The 12798-nt window shown below is 43.0% G+C and overlaps 1 protein-coding gene across 1 annotated transcript in view; it reads right to left on the bottom strand.

The window, feature by feature from the left end:
- Positions 1 to 12798, bottom strand: part of adgrb3 (adhesion G protein-coupled receptor B3) — a gene marked incomplete in the record, with an annotated part of 281919 nt that overhangs the window by 268769 nt on the left and 352 nt on the right.

The raw sequence follows: 12798 nt of genomic DNA, 5'->3' as shown, positions 1-12798 counted from the left end.
TAGTTGAAGCTGAGAGAGGTTCTGAACAGTAGTTGAAGCTGAGAGAGGTTCTAAACAGTAGTTGAAGCTGAGAGAGGTTCTGAACAGTAGTTGAAGCTGAGAGAGGTTCTGAACAGTAGTTGAAGCTGAGAGAGGTTCTAAACAGTAGTTGAAGCTGAGAGAGGCTCTAAACAGTAGTTGAAGCTGAGAGAGGTTCTGAACAGTAGTAGAAGCTGAGAGAGGTTCTGAACAGTAGTTGAAGCTGAGAGAGGTTCTAAACAGTAGTTGAAGCTGAGAGAGGTTCTGAACAGTAGTAGAAGCTGAGAGAGGTTCTAAACAGTAGATGGAGGTTCTAAACAGTAGTTGAAGCTGAGAGAGGTTATAAACAGTAGTTGAAGCTGAGAGAGGTTCTGAACAGTAGTAGAAGCTGAGAGAGGTTCTAAACAGTAGATGGAGGTTCTAAACAGTAGTTGAAGCTGAGAGAGGTTATAAACAGTAGTTGAAGCTGAGAGAGGCTCTGAACAGTAGTTGAAGCTGAGAGAGGTTCTGAACAGTAGAGGGAGGTTCTAAACAGTAGATGAAGCAGAGATAGGTTCTGAACAGTAGTTGGAGCTGAGAGAGGTTCTGAACAGTAGTTGAAGCTGAGAGAGGTTCTGAACAGTAGTTGGAGCTGAGAGAGGTTCTGAACAGTAGTTGAAGCTGAGAGAGGCTCTGAACAGTAGTTGAAGCTGAGAGAGGCTCTAAACAGTAGTTGAAGCTGAGAGAGGTTCTAAACAGTAGTTGAAGCTGAGAGAGGTTCTGAACAGTAGTTGAAGCTGAGAGAGGTTCTGAACAGTAGTTGAAGCTGAGAGAGGTTCTGAACAGTAGAGGGAGGTTCTAAACAGTAGTTGAAGCTGAGAGAGGTTCTGAACAGTAGTTGGAGCTGAGAGAGGTTCTGAACAGTAGTTGGAGCTGAGAGAGGTTCTAAACAGTAGTTGAAGCTGAGAGAGGTTCTAAACAGTAGTAGAAGCTGAGAGAGGTTCTGAACAGTAGAGGGAGGTTCTAAACAGTAGTTGAAGCTGAGAGAGTCTCTAAACAGTAGTTGGAGCTGAGAGAGGCTCTAAACAGTATTTGAAGCTGAGTGAGGCTCTGAACAGTAGTTGAAGCTGAGAGAGGTTCTGAACAGTAGTTGAAGCTGAGAGAGGTTCTGAACAGTAGTTGAAGCTGAGAGAGGTTCTAAACAGTAGTTGAAGCTGAGAGAGGCTCTGAACAGTAGTTGAAGCTGAGAGAGGTTCTGAACAGTAGTTGGAGCTGAGAGAGGTTCTGAACAGTAGTTGAAGCTGAGAGAGGTTCTAAACAGTAGTTGAAGCTGAGAGAGGCTCTGAACAGTAGTTGAAGCTGAGAGAGGTTCTGAACAGTAGTAGAAGCTGAGAGAGGTTCTGAACAGTAGAGGGAGGTTCTGAACAGTACTAAGAATCACTACTGAATGATCTGCTGATGTATATGCCTATGGCTATCACCACCAAATGATTGTCAACAATATAAAAAATATCATAACGAAAAACAAATAATGATGATGCTATCCATTATTAAAAATCTATTTCAGAATGTGTCTGAATGTATGTGAATGTATGAGTGCAATAAATGGGGAATAGGGTTCCATTTGAGACACAGACGACATGATAAAACTGCAGAGACACTAATCGTCTTTAAGCAGTGACTCTTATAACAGCCTATAGATGGAGCTCTCACGTTGTCTAAACACGGCATTAGACAGGCCCTGTTGCTGGGCAGGCACTAGCAGGCACACTGAGCAGATCACCACAGCTCAGCTCTCTCCTCTCTTTCTTTGTCTCCCCTCTCCATCCTCTCTTCCCTCTCTGCTGTCTGTATGAGTGAGTGAGTGAGAGTGAGTGAGTGTGTGAGTGAGTGAGTGAGTGAGTGAGTGAGTGAGTGAGTGAGTGAGTGAGTGACTAGAAGTCCTACAAGCTGTTATCACACTGTAGTAGCAGCAGGTCTGTATGTTACAGGAAGCAGCAGGTCTGTGCGTTAAAGGAAGCAGCAGGTCTGTGTGTTACAGGGAGCAGCAGGTCTGTGTGTTAAAGGAAGCTGCAGGTCTGTGTGTTAAAGGAAGCAGCAGGTCTGTGTGTTACAGGGAGCAGCAGGTCTGTGTGTTAAAGGAAGCAGCAGGTCTGTGTGTTAAAGGAAGCAGCAGGTCTGTGTGTTAAGGGAAGCAGCAGAACTGTGTGTTAATAAAGGGAGCAGCTGGTCTGTGTGTTAAAGGAAGCTGCAGGTCTGTGTGTTAAAGGAAGCAGCAGGTCTGTGTGTTACAGGAAGCAGCAGGTCTGTGTGTTACAGGAAGCAGCAGGTCTGTGTGTTAAAGGAAGCAGCATGTATGTGTGTTACAGGGAGCAGCAGGTATGTGTGTTACAGGAAGCAGCAGGTCTGTGTGTTACAGGAAGCAGCAGAACTGTGTGTTAATAAAGGGAGCAGCAGGTCTGTGTGTTAAGGGAAGCAGCAGAACTGTGTGTTAATAAAGGGAGCAGCAGGTCTGTGTGTTAAAGGAAGCAGCTGGTCTGTGTGTTAAAGGAAGCTGCAGGTCTGTGTGTTAAAGGAAGCAGCAGGTCTGTGTGTTAAAGGAAGCTGCAGGTCTGTGTGTTAAAGGAAGCAGCAGGTCTGTGTGTTAAGGGAAGCAGCAGAACTGTGTGTTAATAAAGGGAGCAGCAGGTCTGTGTGTTAAAGGAAGCAGCTGGTCTGTGTGTTAAAGGAAGCTGCAGGTCTGTGTGTTAAAGGAAGCAGCAGGTCTGTGTGTTACAGGAAGCAGCTGGTCTGTGTGTTAAAGGAAGCAGCAGGTATGTGTGTTACAGGGAGCAGCAGGTATGTGTGTTACAGGAAGCAGCAGGTCTGTGTGTTACAGGAAGCAGCAGGTCTGTGTTACAGTAAGCAGCAGGTCTGTGTGTTACAGAAGCAGCAGGTCTGTGTGTTACAGGAAGCAGCAGTTCTGTGTGTTACAGGGAGCAGCAGGTCTGTGTGTTTCAGGTAGCAGCAGGTCTGTGTGTTACAGGAAGCAGCAGGTCTGTGTGTTACAGGGAATAGCAGGTCTGTGTGTTAAAGGAAGCAGCAGGTCTCTGTGTTACAGGAAGCAGCAGTTCTGTGTGTTACAGGGAGCAGCAGGTCTGTGTGTTTCAGGTAGCAGCAGGTCTGTGTGTTACAGGAAGCAGCAGGTCTGTGTGTTACAGGGAATAGCAGGTCTGTGTGTTAAAGGAAGCAGCAGGTCTCTGTGTTACAGGAAGCAGCAGGTCTGTGTGTTACAGGGAGCAGCAGGTCTGTGTGTTACAGGGAGCAGCAGGTCTGTGTGTTAAAGGAAGCAGCAGGTCTGTGTGTTAAAGGAAGCAGCAGGTATGTGTGTTAAAAGAAGCAGCAGGTATGTGTGTTACAGGAAGCAGCAGATCTGTGTGTTACAGGAAGCAGCAGGTCTGTGTGTTAAAGGAAGCAGCAGGTATGTGTGTTTAAATAAGCAGCAAGTCTGTGTGTTACAGAAGCAGAAGGTCTGTGTGTTAAAGGAAGCAGCAGGTCTGTGTGTTACAGGGAGCAGCAGGTCTGTGTGTTAAACGCAGCAGCAGGTCTGTGTGTTAAAGGAAGCAGCAGGTCTGTGTGTTACAGTAAGCAGCAGGTCTGTGTGTTACAGGGAGCAGCAGGTCTGTGTGTTACAGGGAGCAGCAGGTCTGTGTGTTACAGGAAGCAGCAGGTCTGTGTGTTACAGGGAGCAGCAGGTCTGCGTATTAAAGGAAGCAGCAGGTCTGTGTGTTACAGGGAGCAGCAGGTGTGTGTGTTACAGGGAGCAGCAGGTATGTGTGTTAAAGGAAGCAGCAGGTCTGTGTGTTACAGGGAGCAGCAGGTCTGTGTGTTACAGGGAGCAGCAGGTCTGTGTGTTACAGGAAGCAGCTGGTCTGTGTGTTAAAGGAAGCAGCAGGTATGTGTGTTAAAGGAAGCAGCAGGTCCGTGTGTTAAAGGAAGCAGCAGGTGTGTGTGTTACAGGGAGCAGCAGGTATGTGTGTTAAAGGAAGCAGCAGGTCTGTGTTTTAAAGGAAGCAGCAGGTCTGTGTGTTAAGGGAAGCAGCAGACCTGTGTGTTAATAAAGGGAGCAGCAGGTCTGTGTGTTAAAGGAAGCAGCAGGTCTGTGTGTTTCAGGGAGCAGCAGGTCTGTGTGTTACAGGAAGCAGCAGGTCTGTGTGTTACAGGGAGCAGCAGGTCTGTGTGTTACAGGGAGCAGCAGGTCTGTGTGTTAAAGGAAGCAGCAGGTTTGTGTGTTAAAGGAAGCAGCAGGTCTTTAGATTAAAGGAAGCTGCAGGTCTGTGTGTTAAAGGAAGCAGCAGGTCTGTGTGTTTAAATAAGCAGCAAAGCTAATCATTATGATTATATCCCAGTCTTGGGGAAACATTTCATGTCCTTTATCCACCGACTGTATGATCTCATGTATGTTAATAATATGTGTGGGGTCTGCCTCTGGCTCCATTTTTCAAAGAATAAATCACTCGAGGATAATTCAGCCTAATTACAAAATGTCATGAAGCATTAGACCTGCAATAAACAATGGATTGTGGTGCCACAAACTAAAAGTTTGGATTACATTTTCCCACATAAAAGAGAACGGAAAATGAATTGACTAATAATTCTGACTGCACGTGGTTAAAGTGAATTGTAGTTATCAGCCGTCCTTGGCTTTCAACTCAGCTGTGTGATGCTATCAGGAAATGGATGGTCTGCTGATGGTCTGGTGTAAAGGCAATGCCAACGTTTCAGCACATTACTGGTCAAATCAGCATCCTTTTCCCATCTGTCATGACAGCCTTAACATTCAAATCGTCACCCTAACCCTAATCCTAACCCTAACCCTAATCCTAACCCTAACCCTAACCCTAATCCTAACCCTAACCCTAATCCTAACCCTAACCCTAACCCTAATCCTAACAATAACCCTAATCCTAACCCTAATCCTAACCCTAATCCTAATCCTAACCCCAACCCTAATTCTAACCCTAACCCTAACCCTAACCCTAACCATAAACCTAACTGACTAGCTGATTAAGTTTTGGTGCAGAGATTTTCCACAAGAAAACACTGCTGCTAATCCACCCATGACTGATTCAAACATCAGAGATGGTATAGTGAGTAGTGAGACGACATGTCAAAGTCCACATTTCAACACATTATGGGTCAAATCAACAGTCACTGCTGCTAAAGCGTCCAGCCATCCAAACACTAGGGAGGGTGTAGCTAGTGACATGAAATTACTTCTGTGTGGAGTAGACTTCTGTGTGTCAACATGAATGGATACTGTTTAGTGATGAAATGACTTCTGTGTGTCAACATGAATGGATACTGTTTAGTGATGAAATGACTTCTGTGTGTCAACATGAATGGATACTGTTTAGTGATGAAATGACTTCTGTGTGTCAACATGAATGGATACTGTTTAGTGATGAAATGACTTCTGTGTGTCAACATGAATGGATACTGTTTAGCTCAGCTACTGAAGGAGTGTGTTTATATGTAAATAGTTAGAATTCAGAATGCATTGAATATGCATTTTATTGCATAATGAAAAAAATCTATTTAAATAAAGTACAAATAATACTGTTCACTTGAAATGTTCATCTTCAAATTCCATACCGGACACAAATTTGCTCTTCCCTTCCAGCGATGCGAAGGCTACCTGACAATAGAGCTATGCAGGAGAGACATGCCATTGAGATAGCCTTGATATAAGTATCATGGTCAACCGTTGTGGTTGCAGTTACTTAATGCAGTTGTTTATTCCAGTGTAAGGAAACAGAAAACATTGTATGAACAGTGGTAAATACTGCAGGGAAATGGATCAAATGGATCCTTGAGACGTCCCAACTGTGATGTCACCCCATTGAGGTTGACATTTAAAACGGTTAAGGTAAGGATAGCGCTCATCAATACTGCAGTAGCATGAGTGACTCATGGCTGGAGTCAGTTCCATTTCAACCTCCAATCCCAATCTAAATATCACTTTACTTCCTGGCTGCATTGACTGACTTGAAATGGAATTGACCCAACCTTGCTGTGACTATCATACAAGGTATCTATACAGTGGAGGTCCTTATAGGAAACATATGGTTAAATCTATAGAAAACACATGGTTAAATCTATGGAAAACACATGGTTAAATCTATAGAAAACACATGGTTAAATCTATAGAAAACACATGGTTAAATCTATAGTAAACACATGGTTAAATCTATAGTAAACACATGGTTAAATCTATAGAAAACACATGGTTAAATCTATAGAAAACACATGGTTAAATCTATAGTAAACACATGGTTAAATCTATAGTAAACACATGGTTAAATCTATAGTAAACACATGGTTAAATCTATAGGAAACATATGGTTAAATCTATAGAAAACACATGGTTAAATCTATAGAAAACACATGGTTAAATCTATAGTAAACACATGGTTAAATCTATAGTAAACACATGGTTAAATCTATAGTAAACACATGGTTAAATCCATAGAAAACACATGGTTACATTATCCTCACCCAGACAGGGAGGTTCTAGTGATCCCCTTAGACTAAATAAGGCTTCCCAATTACGCTAATGCTAGCCAGGGGACGTTAGAAAGGAACTCTATGGGAAACAACTCGTGGCGAGCGAGGGCATGGGTGGACGCACAACCCCAGCAGATGGCTGGTCGATGCCAAGCCCAGAGCCACCATGCCAAGCAATGCATCTGTCGAGTGAGAAACATGGCACATTTTTTAGCACCTTTGTAACAGCATCCAACATTTTAAAAAGCGTCTCTTGTGTTTTCCCAAGACATTTGGCATGCCAAGAAATTACCTTAAGTTTAAAGCTAGAATCCTTAGCAGCGACATCAACGGCCCCCGTTTCTGAGTTGATAGTGCTCTAGTTTAGACCAGGGCCATAAGGTATCCCATAAGGCTCTGGTCAACAGTAGTGCCCTATATGCAGTAGCTTCAACTACAAGATAAACCATGCAGACAGCTGTGATACAAGACAAGCCATGCAGACAGCTGTGATACAAGACAAGCCATGCAGACAGCTGTGATACAAGACAAGCCATGCAGACAGCTGTGATACAAGACAAGCCATGCAGACAGCTGTGATACAAGACAAGCCATGCAGACAGCTGTGATACAAGACAAGCCATGCAGACACATCGAGAGAAAAAAAGCATGCATCTTGCGTCTGCATGGCATGGAGAGAAAACTAGTATAATATCTTGGTTTCTGAAGAATAGAGAGATCGAGTGTATTAGTCACAGGGACAGATGTAAATGCAGGGTATATTGGAAATCTGATGCTCCGGGCTCCCACAGAGTGGGTCAAATAAAAAAGTCTAATAAATAAAAAGAGAAGTGAATGAGACAAAATAATGATAATAATTGTAATTGTAATATATACACATTTACAACTGTGGGTGGTAAGAGTCTGTTGGGGAACATCCATAGGTGGAGCAGCATGGGGGGAAGTGAGAAGTAAGTGAATGAAACATGAATTAATGCTATGCTGGGAAAGACAACACAATATCAAGGATGTTATGTCTGAACTCTACACTGAGAGCACAAAACGTTAGGAACACCTTCCTAATATTGACTTGCATCCACCCCTTTTGCCCTCAGAACAGCCTCAATTTCTCGGGACATGGACTCTGAAAGGTGTCGAAAGCGTTCCACAGGGATGCTGGCCCATGTTGACTCCAATGCTTCCCACAGTTGTGTCAAGTTGGCTGGATGTCCTTTGGGTGGTGGACCATTCTTGATACACACAGGAAACTGTTGAGAGTGAAAAACACAGCAGCGTTGCAGTTCTTGACACACTCAAACTGGTGAGTCTGGCACCTACACCTCGTTCAAAGGCACTTAAATGTTTTGTCTTGCCCATTAAACCTCTGAATGGCACACATACACAATCCATGTCTCAAATGTCTGAAGGCTTAAATTTCCTTCTTTAACCTGTCTCCTCCCCTTCAACTACACTGATTGAAGTGGATTTAACAAGTGTCATTAATAAGGGATCATAGCTTTCACCTGGATTTACCTGGTCAGTACACGTATGTCATGGAAAAAGCAGCTGTTCCTAATGTGTTGTACACTGTGTCTATACTGTGAAGAGAAAGATTATTTCATATCAGTCATTTTAGTTGTGTCTACATTGAATGCTATGGAGAGAAACACAGTATAATATCAAGAGTGTTTTGTCAGTACAACATGCTGCTATAGAGAGAAAGCTGATATAATATAATAACCAACCGTGTTCCACTATAACACTCAGTCCTTCAGACACTCTTTATCTAAAGAGACTCTCATTATTCATTCTGTCAGCTCATCCACATGCTGCACCAATCAGGTCCCATGTTGTTGTGATGCTGAAATCAAACTGCTTCAGACTGCCACCCTTCATTTATCAGCTGTTTAGAACACAGAGTCTGCATCCCAAATGGCACCCTATTCCCTATGAAGTCCCTATGGGCCCTGGTAAAAAGTAGTGCATTACATAGGGAATAGGGTGCCATTTGGGACTCGAACCCAGTGTAATTTGCAAGAGTTTAGTCATGGGGAAGAAAATGAAGAAGAGGCATGCCTCTCGTCGCTCTGATCACTCTGCATGAATTGTCTTGGCTCATTGACTGAGCTCTTGTTAAAACAAATATTCTCTCCTGACTCCCGTCCCCAATAATTAAAAAGGAAACAACTGGTGACAACAAATGTCCTCTGACAAGAGCAGGAGACAGTACAATGGGATATCAAACTAACTTTAACTGGCTGATACTGATGAGTAACAGTACAATGGGATATCAAACTAACTTTAACTGGCTGATACTGAGTAACAGTACAATGGGATATCAAACTAACTTTAACTGGCTGATACTGAGTAACAGTACAATGGGATATCAAACTAACTTTAACTGGCTGATACTGATGAGTAACAGTACAATGGGATATCAAACTAACTTTAACTGGCTGATACTGATGAGTAACAGTACAATGGGATATCAAACTAACTTTAACTGGCTGATACTGAAGAGTAACAGTACAATGGGATATCAAACTAACTTTAACTAGCTGATACTGATGAGTAACAGTACAATGGGATATCAAACTAACTTTAACTGGCTGATACTGATGAGTAACAGTACAATGGGATATCAAACTAACTTTAACTGGCTGATACTGAGTAAGAGTACAATGGGATATCAAACTAACTTTAACTGGCTGATACTGATGAGTAACAGTACAATGGGATATCAAACTAACTTTAACTGACTGATACTGATGAGTAACAGTACAATGGGATATCAAACTAACTTTAACTGGCTGATACTGAGTAAGAGTACAATGGGATATCAAACTAACTTTAACTGACTGATACTGAGTAAGAGTACAATGGGATATCAAACTAACTTTAACTGACTGATACTGAGTAAGAGTACAATGGGATATCAAACTAACGTTAACTGACTGATACTGAAGCAAGAGAAGGACCACAATGGGATATCAAACTAACTTTAACTGGCTGAAGAGTAAGAGTACAATGGAAGGAATATCAAAGTAGTAATGTTGATAGTGATACAGTCTTAGAAAAAAGGGTTATACCTGGACCCAAAAAGGGTTCTCCTACAAGGACAGCTGAAGAACCCTTCATAAGATTAGGCCTATACTGCATTTGTAGGGAAACTAATGCTGTGATCTCAAAGCAACCAAGTGTGTATGAGGAGGAGGGTTTGCAGTATTACTTACATAAACTGTTGAAGAGCCTTTCCTCAGGCATTGAACACAAGTGGGACGCTGTATCTTTTTACATCTACATGTCATCCAAGTTACACCTTCAGACATTAAGTGTAAGGCAGTAAGGAAAGCAAAGACTAGCTTTTTCAAACAGAAATCTGCATCATGTAGCACAAACTCCAAATGTTATGGGACACTGTAAAATCCATGGAGAATAAGAGCACCTCCTCCCAGCTGCCCACTGCACTGAGGCTAGAAAACACTGTCACCACTGATAAATCTACGATATCGAGAATTTCAAAAAGAATTTTTCTACGGCTGGCCATGCTTTCGACCTGCCTACCTTTACCCCAGTCAACAGCTCTGCCCCTGCCACAGCAACTTGCCCAAGCCTCCCCCATTTCTCCTTCACCCAAATCCAGTTAGCTGATGTTCTGAAAGAGCTGCAAAATCTGGACCCCTACAAATCAGCTGGGCTAGACAATCTGGACCCTCTCTTTCTAAAATGATACCTGCTGCAAAAGTTGCAACCCCTATTACTAGCCTGTTCAACCTCTCTTTCGTATCGTCTGAGATCCCTACAGATTGGAAAGCTGCCGCAGTCATCCCCCTCGTCAAAGGGGGAGACACTCTTGACCCAAACTGTTACAGACCTATATCTATCCTACCCTGCCTTTCTAAAGTCTTCGAAAGCCAAGTTAACAAACAGATCACCAACCATTTCGAATCCCACCGTACCTTCTCTGCTATGCAATCTGGTTTCAAAGCTAGTCATGGGTGCACCTCAGCCACGCTCAAGGTCCTAAACGATATCATAACCGCCATCGATAAAAGACAATACTGTGCAGCCGTCTTCATTGACCTGGCCAAGGCTTTCGACTCCGTCAATCACCGCATTCTTATCGGCAGAGTCAACAGCCTTGGTTTCTCAAATGACTGCCTCGCCTGGTTCACCAACTACTTCTCAGATAGAGTTCAGTGTGTCAAATCGGAGGGCCTGTTGTCCGGACCTCTGGCAGTCTCTATGGGGGTGCCACAGAGTTAAATTCTCAGGCTGACTCTTTTCTCTATATACATCAATGATGTTGCTCTTGCTGCTGGTGATTCTCTGATCCACCTCTACGCAGACGACACCATCTGGCCCTTCTTTGGACACTGTGTTAACAAAGCTCCAGATGAGCTTCAGTGCCATACAACACTCAATCCGTGGCCTCCAACTGCTCTTAAATGCAAGTAAAACTAAATATATGCTCTTCAATCGATCGCTGCCTGCACCTGCCCGCCCGTCTAGCATCACTACTCTGGACGGTTCTGACTTAGATTATGTGGACAACTACAAATACCTAGGTGTCTGGTTAGACTGTAAACTCTCCTTCCAGACTCACACTAAGCATCTCCAATCCAAAATTAAATCTAGAATCGGCTTTCTATTTCACAACAAATCATCCTTCACTCATGCTGCCAAACATACCCTTGTAAAACTGACTATCCTACCAATCCTTGACTTCGGCGATGTCATTTACAAAATAGCCTCCAACACTCTACTCAGCAAACTGGATGTAGTCTATCACAGTGCCATCCGTTTTGTCACCAAAGCCCCATATACTACCCACCACTGCGAACTGTATGCTCTTGTTGGCTGGCCCTTGCTTCGTATTCATCGCCAAACCCACTGGCTCCAGGTCATCTCTAAGTTTTTGATAGGCAAAACCCCGCCTTATCTCAGCTCACTGGTCACCATAGCAGCACCCACCTGTAGCACGTGCTCCAGCAGGTATATTTCACTGGTCATCCCCAAAGCCAACTCCTACTTTGGCCGCCTTTCCTTCCAGTTCTCTGCTGCCAATGACTGGAACGAATTGCAAAAATCACTGAAGCTGGAGTCCTATATCTCCCTCACTAACTTTAAGCATCAGCTTTCAGAGCAGCTTACTGATCATTGCACCTGTACACAGCCCATCTGTAAATAGCCCAACCAACTACCTCATCCCCATATTTTTGTTCGTTTTTTTGGTTCCTTTGCACCCCAGTATCTCTACTTGCACATTCATCTTCTGCACATCTATCACTCCAGTGTTAATGCTAGTGTCACGTCCTGACCAGTATAAGGGTTATTTGTTATTGTAGTTTGGTTAGGACGTGGCAGAGGGTATTTGTTTTATGTGGTTCGGGGTGGTGGTTTTGTAGAAGGGTATTTGATTTATGTATTCCGGGGTTTTTGGGCACTGTTCTATGTTTTGTACTTCTATGTTCTTTCTGGGTTGGTATATTTATATGTGTAGGTTAATGGGGGGTTGGACTCTCAATTGGAGGCAGGTGCTTTCTCGTTGCCTCTGATTGAGAGTCCTATATATGGGTAATTGTTTGGTTTAGTGATTGTGGGAGATTGTTTCTTGTTTTGCCTGTGTGAGCCTTACAAGACTGTTTTGTTGTTTGTGAGTTTGTTGTTTTGTTATTTTGGTGTTCATTTTGATTTCAAATAAATATCAAGATGAGCATCCACATTCCTGCTGCGTTTTGGTCCTCCATTCCAGACGACAACCGTGACAGCTAGATTGTAATTATTTCGCCACTATGGCCTATTTATTGCCTTACCTCCCTAATCTTACCACATTTGCACACACTGTGTATAGATTTTTCTATTGTGTTATTGACTGTATGTTTGTTTATTCCATGTGCAACTCTGTGTTGTTTGTGTCGCACTGCTTTGCTTTATCTTGGCCAGGTCGCAGTTGTAAATGAGAACTTGTTCTCAACTGGCCTATCTGGTTAAATAAAGGTGAGAGAAAAAAAACGAACGGTCAGGTTCAAAGTATTGCTATATATTGACAATGGGGAATGATAACTAGAGTATATAGTACAACTAGTTTAAAACTATATATTGACACACAGTATGCTGTGCTGGACTAATACCAATATTACCACACTCTAGGTGATCCTGGTTGCATGGTGCTATAAAGGAATGAAGGGAAGAAACCTCCAAGTAACCAATAACATGTTAACCAGTTTGACAGCAAATAAATGATAGACTGTGGTTTGTGAGTTAAGATGCTGC

Source organism: Salmo trutta, chromosome 18 (assembly GCF_901001165.1).
Source record: "Salmo trutta chromosome 18, fSalTru1.1, whole genome shotgun sequence".
Classification (NCBI taxonomy): Eukaryota; Metazoa; Chordata; class Actinopteri; order Salmoniformes; family Salmonidae; genus Salmo; species Salmo trutta.
The sequence above is the reverse complement of the archived record's forward strand: the minus strand, read 5'-3'. Positions and strand labels throughout refer to the sequence as shown.